Genomic DNA, 16,321 nt, shown 5'->3' on the forward strand with positions numbered 1-16,321 from the left:
CACAGGCTGATGTTCTATCCACTGAGCCAAACCAGCTAGGGCTAAAATTTTATTATCTTTAAAGATCTCTTTTCAGCCTTTTTCGGTTCTCTTAAATTTTTTTGCTGTAGGTTTACAGATTTCCCTTTAAAATCCTTGTTGCTAGAGATATTTCCTTCTGTTGAATATTTTTAATTAAAAGATTTAATTTCTATAATAAAGTTAATATTACTCTATATGTCATCCAAAATATATGTGACCATAACACAATCTTTTGTAAAAAGTGGATTGTGTTGTATATGAATAGTAGAAGGAGACCTATTAATTACAAACTGCAGAATAAAATAATTTTTTATAACAACAAAAAATAAATAAAGCAACTCAGATGTCAATCTACAGGAAAATGGACAACATCATTATCATATATGATGATAGTATAGTCATGTAATATCATACAATGCAGCAGTGAAAAATGAATGTATTTCAGCAGTGTATTCACCAATGTTGATATATCTTAAATAGATTGAATAAAATAAAAAAGTTTCAGAAGTAGATATACAATATAATTCTTATTATACAGGGTTCAAAGAAAAATTTAGAATGTAAACTTTGAATGATATTATTTAGGGAGCAGGACAGATGCCTATTGGGGAAAGATTACTACACATCGTCAAAGGGTGTCCTCATCAGTGAGATGAGCAAATCAGCTTAGCCCTTTTTTCATGATATGAACAACCAAGGATCAACAAATATTTAAGGAAAGCTAATGGCACTGGAGACAAGCCAAGTTTAGTAAGGAGTACTAACTTCAGAGAAAACAAAGATAATGTAAAGAATAGATTATAACATTAAATTTTAAAAATTAATATTCTCAGAATGACCCAAGGGGAATACTATGACCCAAAAGGCTGTTATAAAGAAAGACATATTCATAGACTGAGAGATGATTTTTGGAAATTAAAAATATATTTGGCAAAAGAAATAAATTTTATTGAAGAGACAAATACTAGATTTGATATGACTGAGTAATTATCAGGAAGGTAAAGATTGGTAAATAACTAAGAATGTAAAGTCAAATTAAAAAGAAAATAGGAACACGTATGTAATACCTTAATCAATAAAGAAAAAAAATAAATAAAAAGAAAAAAAGAACTTGACACATGCAAAAAAGAAAACAATTGAAAGGAAGAAATAATCATAAAACAAAAGGTGGGGGTGGGAGTTTCTGTGAACTGAAGAGGCGAGGAAAGATTATAGTCTCCAGATTGAAAAGACCCACTTAGTGCCAAACAGGGGAGACAACGTTATCTATGCTATACACTAATTCAAATTTGATATTTCCCTAAAGGAAAGAAGAAAGTTACATAAGTACAAGAATTATATTATTAGTAGACTTAACATCATTTGCAATAAATTGTAAAATATTTTTAAAGGGAAATATTTTTATCCTAGAATTACATGTTCTGCAAAACTAGCATTCAGCTGAGTATAGTGTAAGGACAGAATAAAGACATTATTCTTTTAGAATTGTCAGGACTCAGGAAACTTATCCCAAATGAACCTTTTCTGAAAAAGTAATTAGTTTAGAATATTTTCCAACAAAACAAAAGATTCTAAGAAAAGAATGACATGAATATAGAAACAATAATGAAAAAATAAATCATTAGAATTATAGTTAAATATGAGTTTGTGTTGATGTCTTTCAAATTATTAAGAAAGAATTACTTTAAAAGTAATGGCCTATGACAGTTCCATTTTTAATTTTTTAAAGGAAACTCTACACTGTTTTCCACAGTGGTTATATCAGTCTGCATTTCCACCAGCAGTGTACTAGGGTTCCCTTTTCTCCACATCCTCACCAGCACTTGTTGTTTGTTGATTTATTGATAGTAGCCATTCTGGCAAGTGTGATGTAACACCTCATTATAGTTTTAATTTGCATCTCTCTGATGATTAGTGATGAGTAATTGTTCATGTCTCTTGGCCATTTGTCTGTCTTCTTTGGAGACCTGCCTATTCAGGTCCTCTGTCCATTTTTTAATTGGGTTGTTTGTCTTTCTTTTATTGAGTTGTATGAGTATTTTATATATTTTGGAAATTGACCCCTTATCAGATGTATCATTGGCAAATATGTTGTCCCATGCAGTGGGTTCCCTTTTTCAATTTAATGCTGGTTTCTTTTCCTGTGCAGAAGCTTTTTATTTTGATGTAGTCCTCTTTGTTTATTTTTCCCCTTTGCTTCTGTTGCCCTAGGTGATGTATCAGGGAAAATTCTACTATGTGAGATGTCTGAGCTTTTGCTGCCTATGTTTTCTTTAATTATTTTTATGGTTTTATGACTTATATTTAAGTTTTTCCATTTTGAGTTTATTCTTGTGTATGGAATAAGGTGGTGGTCTAGTTTCAATTTTTTTGCATATATCTTCTTTCTCAAGATTGCTGCTACAATTTGTAGTCTTTTTTATCTAGGAATATATCCTAAGAAGCCTGAAATACTAATCAGAAAGAATATATGCACCCCTATGTTCATAGCAGCTTTATTTACAATAGCTAAGATCAAGATCTTGAAACAGCCCAAGTGTCCATCAGTAGATGAATAGATTATAAAATTGTGGTACATTTACACAATGGAATACTATGCAGCTGTAGAAAAGAAGGATCTCTTACCCTTTGAGACAGCAAGGAGGGACCTAAAGAGTATTATACTCAGTGAAATAAGCCAGTCAGAGAAAGACAAGTATCACATGACCTCACTTATATGTGGAATCTAATGAACAAAATAAACTGATGAACAAACAAATCCAGAGACATTAAATGTGCAACAGACTGATGTATTTCAGAGAAAAGGGGGTGAGAGGGGTGAGGAGAGATTAACCAAATAAGTTATCCTATATATATAAATAAATAAAAATTAAAAATGTGTTTTCCAATATTCACAAAACTAAACAAGTGAAAATGATGCCATGGTTGGAGTGTCATCAGTGCAGGGAAGGATTGGTTGCAAGTTCCATTCCCTGTCAGGGCACATACCCAGGTTTCGGGTTTGATCCCTTGTCAGGGTGTGTATAGGAGGCAACTGACCAATGTTTCTTCCTCCCTCCCTCCTTCCCTCCCTCCCTCTCTAAAATCAGTGAAAACATATCCTTAGGTGAGGATTAAAATAAATAAACAAACACGTGAAAATGAAATGTATATAATTGCATTTTCAAATTTTGAAGCATTTATACTTCTGAAGTAATTACAGCATAAAACTGCACTAAGACTTTTGGACCATGCCATGTGTGAGTGTGTGTGTGTGTGTGTGTGTGTGTGTGTGTACGTTTAGTAAGCTTTAAACAATGTTTTATATTTTATTGATTAATTCTTTTCAAACTAAACAAAATCAATATTTAAAACCCATGAATTGCTGATCTATTTGCTTTTGATACTTATACCAAAAATTAATCACAAATCAAGAATAGGTTTTGTATTTGATTCTATTTTTAACCTATGACATAGGAATCTAAGAGTTGAATGAGCTTTTCTCTCAGTTTCACCAATGTATTATACCCAAGGAGGTACAACCTCATCTGTTACTTTCCTGGGCTGCCTTTAGGTAAGTGTGAAAGCACCAAAATATAAAATGATGCCAGAGAGGAACAATTTTTAATTGGACTGGATTTAACATTTCAGAAGCATTTACATTTAAATTTTCATTTTGCCTTGACGAGCTCTGTGGAATACATGAATAGAGTAATATTAAAAGTTAGCAATGATTTAATTGAATCTTTAGGCATATCAAATAATTTCATAAATTCAATAACATTTATTTGCCAAACCCTGTGCAAGTACACATTATATTTCATATACCTTTTTTTTGTTTTGTATCTTAACATTCATGTAATTAAGCATCTAGTGTTTAAAACACAGAATGAGGTTAAATGAAACAAACTTTCATTAGAGCCTTTCTAGAATATTCTTCCACTGAAGAAGAGAAAATAAAGTTACCTTTGACCTACTGATAAAAATTTGAGCTTATTTCCTCAGGGATGTGTTTTATAATTGACGTTGTGTAAGGACAGTGTTTTCCTTGGTTGTATGTAAAATAATATTGCTTTTTACAATCAATTGCCTTTTAGATTAGCTGAAGTAATATGAGTAAGGATACTTGTAAATGTCTATATGCATGGAGGTTGTGTATTCCTTTCCAATCTTATTTTACATCACCAGCCAAAGCTTATCCCACTTGATTATGTTCAGTTTAGCAATTTCAAGTTGCATTTTGTATATTGTTTTCAGGTGAGTTGAAATTGTTTGCTAATCTATATATGTAAAAGCCTAAGTGACTATTTGACCGTTTTGACAGTTCGACCATTTGACTGGTAGCTATAACAGGCACTGACCACCAGGGAGCAGACGCTCAATGCACAGGCATGGAAACATGGAACAGACTGATGAATCTCAGAGAGAAAGGGGGAGGGGGAGAGCAGGAAGAGATTAACCAAAGATGTTATATGCATACTAGAGACCCTGTGCGGGTCCCGTGGCCTGGCCTGTGGGGATCGGACTGAAACTGGCTCTCTGACTTCCCCTGAGGGGTCCAAGATTGTGAGAGGGTGCAGGCCAGGCCAAGGGACCCCACAGGTGCATGAATCCATGCACTGGGCCTCTAGTAAGATTGTAAGTTCTGAGAGTGAATAGAGGCAGGAAGTGTTTTTTGTTTTGTTTTGTTTTGTTTTAGTATGCTGGGCCCCCAGCTTGCAGTAAAATATTAGAAACAGAGTAGATCTTGCCACAAATGTTGGCCCATTCTTTCCTCCTCCTCCTCACCCCTCCCCCAATCAGGTAAGTTAATGACAACTTTCTAAGAAAAATTACCTTTTATTTTTAAGAAAGCATTTCCACATTTTTTTTTTACATAAGCTACTTTGTAAATCACTTTAGATATATTAATTTATGAATCATAGGATTTGTCATCATTTGAAATAAATAACTTCTTTGTCTGGATTAATGGCACTGACAGTAATGCTGCAGAAACCAACTATTGTCGATTATAGCTAAGTAATACAAATGGAAGGACAACACAAGCCATGTCTTCAGACAAGTTATTGCTCCTTCAGGGTCCCACCACATCTGTCAGGCATTGTGAAACTTAAGCATACTATGTGTCCATGTGGAATGGATATGGTGAAATGTCAACTGTTCCAAACAGATGTTATCCATTTTTTATATTGTTAACAGCATACATATTAGGACACATTTTCAGATCTATCTATGAAGAAAATGAGATGTAATAGTTACTTATAGTGAATTTATTGCATCTTTTCCTATTTGGAAATATTTAAAGCTACCTATCAATGAATGAGGCAGGCAACCAAGTACCAGAATCAAAGACTTCAGTAATGGATAGTGGAGTAGTTGACACAAAAAAGATTCATAATGTAAGTTTGCATTGTAATTATTTTGTTATTATGTGAATAAAAAAATAAACTGTAGGATTTTTGTAGTATACTACACTTTTATCAGCATACCAATGTCTCAAAGAGCTTTAAAATTTTTCTTCATTTGGAGGTCAGTATTTTATAGTTTTTGATTGCTTATCAGTGATAAAAAAATGTACCTAGTGAAAAAGGTGTGTTTTCCCAGCTTAATAATTATCTGTCCTTTCTTCATATGCTTAGGAAATCAGAGTGTGAAATGTGAGTCTGTTTTTGGTATTGTATAAAACTTTCAAGAATATCTATGAGAGAAAATAAGCATATATAGTTTTAAAATTACTCAGTGTTCAGTCTATCAAGAACTGAAGAAGATAAAGGCTGAACTAAAGTGAACTAATAACAACAACAAAAAGTCACTGCATTTTTCTTTTCAAATTTTTATTTCAAAGTGTACCATTTAAAGTGTTTTCTGGGTTAGATTAAGGAAAGTTTATGTTGTTTTTCAGTTTTAAGATTGCTAAAAAGGACAGAGGCCCAAGATTTGACCTCTGTAGTGATCTTATTTAGTAAATTTCCTGAGCTTCAAGTCTGCTTGCAGACAAATAACTGCTTTGTGAAAAGTGTGAGAGATTTGTAAATGAAAGTGAAAAGCTGTTCCTTTCAAGCTGAATGATCAAACACATTTTTTGAGAAAAACAGTGGTTGAACAGGTGTTTAGTATTAGGAGCTTGTGATGTAAAGAATGCAACAACTGAATCTGGTGAAAATCCATGTAGTATTAAATTCTTTGTTGTTAAGAAGCAAAACTCTATGCTGCAGAAAGTCAACTCAAATTTGTGCTCCATGAACAGTAAGATATTGAAAAATGCAGAAACTCACATAAAAGAATGTATAATTGTGTGATATCACTTACAATCATTTTTATACCTTTTACCAATATTTATATAAAATTTCATTGCATTTTTATATATTGTATTTTTTTGTGAATATTGCAAGTGTTTATAGCAATTTCCTCACTTGTTTATTTCATTAATGACTAAGATATTTTATTAAGAACAAAGTAAAAGTTAATACTTTTTGCCCTTTCATAAGAAGTGTTTTACATAATTCATGTTAATTTATAATCACCACTTCCTTATAAATCAGATAGGAAACAGGCATTCTTATTTTAGAATAAATATTCTGAATGTGTAAGTAGGTTGTAGAATTAGGGAAAAAACTCAAATAATGTCTCTTTCAAATCAGTAATATATCTATGAGATAATTTGCCTTGTAACCTTCTTAAACTTAATTTTGCTACTTGTTTAGAAAATAATGTCTGGTTTTGAATTTTGATCTTGGAGGGGAAATGTCTCTAGTAATTTCAGAAGCAGTGGCCTAAGGATTCGCTCCAAACAGAGAAACCAAAGACATTTGAGAATGGTTACTCCAAAGAGAAGAGAACAAGTTAATGTCTGTGAGGTCCAAATACAAGCTTGGGCAGTTTTAGTCAGGAATGTTGAGTGCTGAGTGTGGATGAGGCCAACTTCCTGACTACAGGTGTGACGGAACACAGCTGATCAAACAGTACAGGAATTTGACATCACTCTGTTTAACTTTAGCTGCCCAATGAGCCATGGCCAATCAGTAAGCCACAGAGAACCTGGAGAAGGCTTGCATAAGAGGGAGCAGTTTCATACTAAGAATCCTGCCATAAACACGTTTATAAGCTTGGATTTGGTCATGTTTGGGCCTAGAATGTATAGCTGCCTGACAATGTGTCAAAGAGTGTGCAACATTTTTGTTTCTTAACCTAAAACCTCTTTAAAATATAATTTGTGTTTTTTGTTCTGCCAGCCTACTTTGGGTCTACTATCATTTTTAACTCACCAAAAAGTTCACAGTGTGTTGCTCATCTGGCCTCCAGTTCCTAAAATCATAAAATATTGAAGTGAACTACATTTCAAATGTTTTTCTGTATGCCAGATTTGCAAGTGGGGATAGGAAGGGCCAAAACAAAAGTGGGGGTATAAAGTAGCTTCTCTTGAGATCATAGCTGAAAGGACCACTATCTACAAGTCAAATCTATAGGATGACACTCTAACCAACTGAGCTACTGGACCAGGGAGTTAATATTTTTAAATGGTAAAAGGTAAGGGTCCAACTTCATTCCTTTGCATATGAATATCCAGTTTTCCCAGCATTATTTGTTGAAGACTGTCCTTTTTCCTCATTGAATGTTCTTGGAAGCCTTTGGTCATGACAAAATGATTTTGTTGAAAATCATTTGAAAGAATAGCCAAGGGTTTATTTCTGGGTCTCTATTCTATTCCATTGGTCTACATGTCTGTTTTTATGTCATTATCACACTGTTTTAATTACTGTTGCTTTGTAGTAAGTTTGAATTCCAGAAGTGTGAGGACTCCAACTTTGTTCTTCTTGTCTCTCAATTTGTTTATGTGATGTATCACATTTGTTGATTTGCAGATATAGTACCATCCTTGCATCCCTGGAATAAATCCCACTTGGTCATGGTATATGATCTTTCTAATGTAATGCTGAATCCGATTTGCTAGAATTTTGTTAAGGATTTTAGCATCTATGTTCATCAAGGATATTGGCCTGTAGTTTTCTTTGTTTTCTTGTGTGTTTTTTTTGTGTGGTGTCTTTATCTGGTTTTGGAATTAGGGTAATGTTGGCTTCATAGAAAGAGCTTGAAAGTGTGCCTTCCTCTTGAATTTTTTTGGAATAGCCTGAAGAGGATAGGTTTTAGTTCTTCTTTGAATGTTTGGTAAAACTCCCCTGTAAAGCCGTCTGGTCCAGGGCTTTTGTTTTCAGGAAGATTTTTGATCACTGCTTCAATTTCTTCTGTAGCTATCGGACTATTCAGGTTTTTTTTATTCTTCCTAATTGAGTTTTGGGAGCTTGTATTTTTCTAAGAATATGTCCATTTCATCTAGGTTGTCCATTTTGTTGGAATAGAGTTGTTCATAATGTTTTTTATAATCCTTTGTATTTCTGTGGGATCAGTTGTTACTTCACCTCTTTCATATCTGATTTTGTCTATACCACCACCATTTTCTGATTTTGTTTATTTGGGTCCTCTCTCTTTGCTTCTTGGTGAGCCTGGCTAGAGGTTCATCAATCTTGTTTATCCTTTCAGCTCTTGGTTTTGTTGATTTTTTGTATTGTTTTTCTTTTTGGTCTCTATGTCATTTATTTCTGCTCTGATCTTTATTATTTCCTTCCTTCTGCTTACACTGGACTTTTCTTGTTGTTCTCTTTTCTAACCCTTTGACTTGTAGGGTTAGATAATTTATTACCATTTTTTCTTATTTGTTGAGATAGTCCTGTAGAGCTATGAACTTCCCTCTCAAGACTGCTTTCACTGTGTCCCATAGATTTTGGATTGTTGTGTTTTTATTGTCATTTGTTGCCATGATGCCTTTTATTTCTTCTTTGATCTCTTTGGTAACCCAATCATTGTTTAATAGCATGCTATTTAGCCTCCAGGTGTTTGATTTTTTTTCCATTGTTTTTATTGTAGTTGATTTCTAATTGTATGCCATTGTGATCTGAAGAGATGCTTGATAGGATTTCTATCTTCTTGAATTTGAAGAGACTTTGCCTGTGTCCCAATATGTGGTCTATCTTTGAAAATGACCCATGTGCACTAGAGAAGAATGTATATTCTGTGGCTTTGGGGTGGAATGTTCTGAAGATGTCAATTAATTCCATCTGATCTAGTGAGTCATTTAGGCTTTATGTTTCTTTGCTGATTTTTTGTTTAGAGGATTTGTCCAATGGTGATAGTGGGGTATTAAAGTCCCCTGCTATGACTGTGTTGCTGTCAATCTCTCCCTTGATATCTTCCAGAAGTTTTTTTTTTTAATGTATTTGGGTGCTCCTGTATTGGGTGCATATATGTTTACCACAGTTATATCTTCTTGTTGAATTGCTCCCTTTAGTATTTTGAAGTGGCCTTCCTTATCTCTTGTTATGGCCTTCACTTTGAGGTCTAATTTGTCAGATATAAGTATTGCTACCCCAGCTTTTATTTTCATTTCCATTAGCCTGAAAAACCTTTTCCATCCCTTCACCATTTGTGTGAGTCCTTGGTTCTGAGGTGGGTCTCCTGAAGACAGCATATATATATGGGTCATGTTTTCTTATCCACTCAGCTACCCTATGTCTTTTGATTGGGGCATTTAATCCATTTACATTTAAAATTATTATTGATAGGTACTTGTTTGTCGCCATTTTTATTCTTTATGCTGTGTTCCTTCTTCCCTTCCTATTTCTTCTTTTTATAGTAGATTCTTTAGCATTTCTTGAATTGCTGGTTTGATGGTAATAAACTCCCTTAGTCCTTTTTTGTCTGTGATGCTCCTGATTTCACCCTCAACTTTGATTGATAGTCTTGCCAGGTACACTATTCTTGGATTCAGACCCTTGCTTTGCATGACTTTGTATATTTCATTCCATTCCCTTCTGGCCTGATGTGTTTCTGTTGAGAAATCAGTTGATAGTCTGATGGGAGATCCCTTATAGGTAACTTTCTGTCTTTCTCTGGCAGCCTCTAAGATTCTTACTTTGTTGTTGGTGTTTGCCAATTTAATTATAATGTGTCTTGGTGTCGGCTTTTTGCGGTTCATCTTGTTTGGGACTCTGTGAGCTTCTTGGACTTGTGTGAGTCTTTTCTTTCCAATAACAGGGAAGTTTTCTGTCATTATTTCTTCAAACAGGTTTTCTGTTCCTTGTTCAGTTTCCTCTCCTCTGGTACCCCTATTATGTGGATGTTGTTTCATTTTGTGTTGTGCCAAAGTTCCCTTAGGTTCTCCTGTTTTTTAAGTGGTTTTTTTTCCAGGTGCTGCTCTGCTTGGGTATTTTTTTCTACCTTGTCTTCTAACTCACTGATGCAGTCCCCTGTTTCTTCTAGTCTACTGTTGATGCTTTATATTGTGTTCTTTATTGCAGCAATGTCATTCTTAATTTCTTCTTGGCTCTTCTTCATTTCCTCTTGGTTCTTACACATACTGTTGAATTTGTCTTCCATCCTTTTCAGCATCCTTACAACCATTGCTCTGAATCCTTTCTCTGACATATTGCTTGCCTCCATTTCATTACTTCCTTTTCTGGTGACTCCTCCTTTTCTTTCATATGGGGGCTGTTTCTTTGTTTCCCCATATTCACTCCTCTCAGAGTGTCTGGTTATGTAGTTCTCTCTCTCCTTCATTGACTAAAGGCACAAAACACAACACAACAAGACACAATACACAGGGCACCAAACACAAATGTCTTCATGATACCAATAACCCCAACTAAAGGTGACCACCAGAGAAAAGAGAATTAGGGGAGAGAAAAGAGTGCAAAAATGATATTCAGAAAAGGCAAAAATGTAAGAGAGAAAAGAAAGAGAAGAAAAAAGAAGAGGGAAAAATATATGTATATGGAGAGAAAACTCCAAAAAAACAACTAATTCAAAAAATGTAAACAACAAACACCCAGAGAAGAATGAAAACAACAACTAATCCAAAAAATTCAAACAACAAACACCCAAACAAACACCCAGATGAATCTGAAGAGGCCGAGCTTATTTCCAGAAGGTAAGGTCAAGGAATTGAATGGATGGGGAAATGGCCACGATTCAGTATAGAGGAGGGAGAAAGAGAATGAATGTTTAAGAAGAAAAGTAAAAACCAAAATAAAAAAATTAAAAAGAGAAAAAATATATATATAATAGAAAAAATTATATATATACACACACACATATATATATTAGAGGCCCGGTCCCTCAGCCCAGCCTGCAGCCTCTCCAATTCGGGACATCCCTCTCACAATCTGGGACCACTGGCTCCTAACCACTTACCTGCCTGCCTACCTGACTGCCCCTAACCCCTCTGCCTGCCTGATCACCCCTAACCGCCTCTGCCTGCCTGCCTGATGCCCCTAACTCCTCCCCTGCCAGCCTGGTCACCCCTAACCACTCTGCCTCGGCCCTTGCCACTGTGACTTTGGCAGGAAGGATGCCTGGAAGACGTCCGGTCTATCTGGTCTAACTAGCAATATATATATATATATATATATATATATAAAATGTTTTCCGTTTCTTTAATCTATTTATGTATTCATCTATTTTTGAAAAAGGAGAATAGAGAGTAGATAGGCCTGAGTTGGTGATTGAAACTAATTAAGCTATTAGTAGAAGAAAAGAACAAGTGAGGAGAGGAAAAACAGGAGCAAAATAAATCTAAAAAACAAACAAACAACAATAAGACAGAAAGAAAGAAAAAGGAAAAAAATTGGCTAGTGAAGAAAGAGAAGAGAGAAGTGTGCATGGACTTGGAGTAGGGGAGAGAAAATTAGATATATGAGTAAGATCAATTTTTAACAGGGAGTAAAGAGAACGGATAGAGAAAATCTAAAGCAGGAACAGAGTAAGAGAAACAGAACAAAAAAGGGAAAAAGTGAGGAAGAGAGTGTTGGCATAAAGGAAAAATTGAGATAGAGTAAAATAATGCTAAAATAAAAATAGAATGTAGAACACTAATCAAAAAATAAAATAAGATAAAATAAAATTAAAAATAAAATAAAACTTTAAAAATAATGTAAAATAATACTGATAATAATTAAAAATAAAAATATAATAATAAAAAAATAAAATGAGAAAAAAATATTAGTTTTTTAAAAGATAAAAAATAAAAAAGTGAAATAGTGGAGGTTGTTCACTTCAGCAGAGCTTCAGTGACCTATGGGGCCTGGTTTAAGACCCCTGTCTACTGTTATGCATGGCACATCTGTTTATTGTCAGGTAGTCAGCACAGTGTTGACGTTTCCTGCGATCCACCACTCCTCTGTGTCATAAGCCACAACCTTGGTTTCAAGCAGATGGGATCTCTCTGCTTACTTTGTTTCTCTGCCTGCCTTCAGTTGTATGTACACAAGCGTCAATTTCTGACACAACCCCTGGGTGGCGGTGTTTCTGTATTAATTTCCAGGACTAAATGGCCCCTCTACCCAGTGTTTAGATTCTTCTTTCCCTGCCGCACTTAATACTGGGTTGGAGGGATGGACTGACCCAGAGCAAGTTTCCTGCTCATCTCTCCTAATTCTGATCCCCAGTTTCCACAGAAACAACTTCCCCCTGCAGTCTCAGTGAGTGTTTTTAATTAAAAGATCCTATGCACTGGGTTTAGGAAGTAAAAGCAAGGAAGTTATAAAGACAAAGCAACAGTGCCACCTCGCGTCTTTCTCCTCCAGGCACTGCGCGGCCAGTATAGAACTTCGGGCTGCCTTTCTAGGCACAGTCTCTCATGGCTGTGAGCTTAGATCTAGAGTCCCCCTCGGCCAGCAGCCTTGTGGATCCCCTTCCACATTCCAGAGCTACACTGACTCCAAGGGCCATGGATTTGGTAGGACACAGTCTCCCTCTGAGACTCTAGACCCCACTGCGTGCGTTTTTCCCTCCAGCCTGGATCCCAGATCTCACCTCTCTCTAGGTCAGTGGTTCTCAACGTTAGCTGCACATTAGAATCACCTGGGAATCTTTTTAAAATCCTGATTTCTGGGCCTCATCCTCCGGAAATTCAGTTTCTTTGTTATGGGGTGGGGCCACAACATTAGTAACAAAGAAACAGAATTTCTGGAGGATGAGGCCCAGAAATCAGGATTTTAAAAAGATTCCCAGGTGATTCTAATGTGCAGCCAAGGTTGAGAACCACTGCTCTAGGTGATCTCTGACCTTTCCATATACAGATTGCCTTACCAGCTGTGTTTAATTTGCTAATTCTGGGTGGATGTTATTCGATTCAGCTGTTCCTTCTATCTGCTCTGTGAGAAAGTGCAGGACCTGGCCATGTATTCAGCCGCCATCTTGTCTCCCCCTGGACAAACATTTTAGGTGCCCGTGGCCAGGGAGGCTGGAGTCTTGGTGTTCGTAGGTTCACAGCTGAGGCAGCTGGTCCCTGGGCGTTGTGGCTGTAGGGTCCCGGGATGTATCTGAAGTCTCCCCGGTTGAAGGTAAGACTGGGCTTCCAATCATAGCCACTCTCCCCTTCAAGATGGTGCGGTCTCTGCAGCAGAGCCTGCTGCTCCAAGAGAGATTTCAGCCGTAGTAGAGGCTGCCTGGCCAGAGGAGCCTGGTCTGCCAGTCCCCAACAGTCCTGTGGAATATAACTATCCCTCACTCACAAATACAGACACTCCCTGCACGTCCATTATCTCTGTTAAAAAATGCACTGCACTCTCCTTTCACTCTTTCACTCACACACTATCTTGCAGCCTGCTGTGTCATTGGCTGCCATCTTGGGTCTCCAACTTTGTTCTTCTTCTTCATGATTGTTTTTGGCTATTTAGGATCCCTTGAGATTCTTTGTGAATTTTAGGATGGATTTTCTATTTCTGAAAAAAAAAAAATTATTGGGATTTTGTTAGGTATTGTATTGAATCTATAGATCACTATAGGTAGTATTGACAATGTTAAGTCTTCCAATCCATGAACACAGGATATTTTTCCATTTATTTGTGTCTTGAGCAGTGTTTTGTATTTTTCAGTGAGTCAGTATTTTGCCTTTTTTCTAAATTATTTTCTATGCATTTTATCCTTTTTGATGCTATCATAAATGGCACTGTTTTCTTAATTTCTATTTCAGATTGTTTATTATTAGTGTATAGAAATAAACTTTTCCATGTTGATTTTGTCTTCTACAACTTTGCTGAATTCATTTATTAATTCTATCAATTTATTTTGGAATCTTTAAGTTTTTCTACATTTAAGATCATGTCATTTTTTTTTTTTTTAAATATATTTTATTGAATTTTTACAGAGAAGAAGGGAGAGAGAAAGAGAGTTAGAAACATCGATGAGAGAGATCGATCAGCTGCCTCCTGCACAGCCCCCAGTAGGGATGTGCCCGCAACCCAGGCACATGCCCTTGACCGGAATCGAACCTGGGACCCTTCAGTCCGAAGGCCGACGCTCTATCCACTGAGCCAAACCGGTTCAGCAAGATCATGTCATTTTTGAACAGAATTCATTTTACTGTTGTTTTCCAACCTAGAGGTTTTTTATTTCTTTGTCGTTGTCTTTCAGCAGTTTGATTATAATATGTCTCAGTGTAGATCTCTTTAGGCTTAACCTAGGGTATGTTGAGCCTATTGGGTTAGCCCTTGCCAAAGAAGACAAAAATGTTACTTAGATTGATGTTAGAGTTCACTGCCTATGTTTTCTTCTAAGAGGTTTATGATTTCAGTTCTTACATTTAAGTCTTTGATTCATTTTGAATTTATTTTTGTAAATGGTGTAAGAGAGTAATCCAGTTTCTTTTCTTTTTTTTTTTCCTGTTCAATTTTCCCAACACCACTTATTGAACAGGCTGTCATTTCCCCATTGTATGTTCTTCCATTCTTTGTCCATAGATTAATTGACCATATAAGAGAGGGTTTATTTCTGGGCTCTCTATTCAATTCTATTGATCTCTGTGTCTGTTTTGTGACAGTTCTGATTTGTTTTTATTATTATAGCTTTGTAGTATAGTTTGAAATTAAGAGCATGTCCTTCCAACTTTGTTCTTTTTCAAGATTGCTTTGACTATTCAGGATTTTTATGATTCCATATAAATTTTAAGATTATTGTTCTAGTTCTAAGAAAAATGCCATTAATAGTTTGATAGAAATTGCACTGATTATGTAGATTGCTTTGGATAGTATGGACATTTTAATAATATTAATTTTTCCAATTTATGAGCATGGTATATCTTTCCATTTATTTGTGTCCTGTTCTCTGTCTTACAATTCTCAGAGTAAAGGTCTTTTATCCCCTTAGTTAAATTTATTCCTAGATATTTTATTCTTTTTGATGCAATAATAGTCATTTTCTTAACTTTTCCTTCTGATAGTTCATTATTAGTGTATAGAAATGCAACAAATTTCTGTATGTTAATTTTGTATCCTGCTGAATTCATTTATTCTAATAGTTTTTTGTGGAGTTTTTATGATTATCTGTATATAATATAGAGCAAATAATGACAATTTTTCCTTTCCAATTCGAATGCCTTTTATTTATTTTTCTTATCTAAATTCTCTGGCTAGGATTTCCAATATTATGTTAAAAATATGTGGGGAGAGTGGACATTGTCTTGTTTCTGGTCTTGGAGGAAAAGCTTTTTTTTTCTTTTCACCATTGAGTATGTTAGCTGCAGGTTTGTAGCTGTTGATCTTGATGAGGTTTCCTTGTATATGATGGGTTATGTACAGCTTTCAAGATTCTCTTTTTGTCTTTCACCTGTTTGAGTATGATGTATCTAGGTATATATATTTCTTAGTTTAACCTATTTGGAATTCATTAAGATATTAGATATATGGATTAAAGTTTTTCAATAAATTTAGAAAAAAATTGTCTTTATTTCTTCAAATGTTCTTTCTTCTCCTTTCTCTCTATTCTCTTCTTCCAGAACTCCCATATAGGCATATTGGTATCCTGTTGGTCCCTGATGATATGTTCAACTTTCTTTATTTTTTGCTCCTCAGACTATGTAATATGAATTGATCTGTCTTGTAGTTTACTGAATCTCTCCTCTGCCTGCTCAAATCTGATATTGGGCTCATTTAGTGAATTTCCCATTTCAGTTACTGTACTTTTCAAGTCCAGTATTCCTCCTTGATTATCCTATATAATAAAAGCCTAAATGACCAGTGGAATGACTGGTCACTATGACATGCACTGACCACCAGGGGCAGACGCTCAACACAGGAGCTGCCCCCAGCCCACAGACCCTGACCAGCAGTGGCAGTGGGGGTTGGGGCCAGCAAGCGGGTGGCACCAGGCTAGCCAAGGTGGGTGCCAGTGGGGGCCCCTGATTGCCCCGCTGGTCATCCCGCAGAGTGGCCCTGAGTGCCGGCCAGGCCTAGGGACCCTACCCGAGCACATATTTCATGCACTGGGCCTC

The 16,321-nt window shown here is 35.7% G+C and overlaps 1 protein-coding gene across 3 annotated transcripts in view; it reads left to right on the top strand.

Annotated features, from left to right (window-relative positions):
- The window catches only part of ODAD2 (outer dynein arm docking complex subunit 2), a 235,563-nt gene that overhangs the window by 136,573 nt on the left and 82,669 nt on the right, over positions 1-16,321 (top strand). The gene's annotated exons all lie outside the window — the stretch shown is intronic.

Source organism: Myotis yumanensis, unplaced genomic scaffold (genome assembly GCF_028538775.1).
Source record: "Myotis yumanensis isolate MYYU_CA2020_CCGP unplaced genomic scaffold, mMyoYum1.0.hap1 SCAF_1, whole genome shotgun sequence".
NCBI lineage: Eukaryota > Metazoa > Chordata > Mammalia > Chiroptera > Vespertilionidae > Myotis > Myotis yumanensis.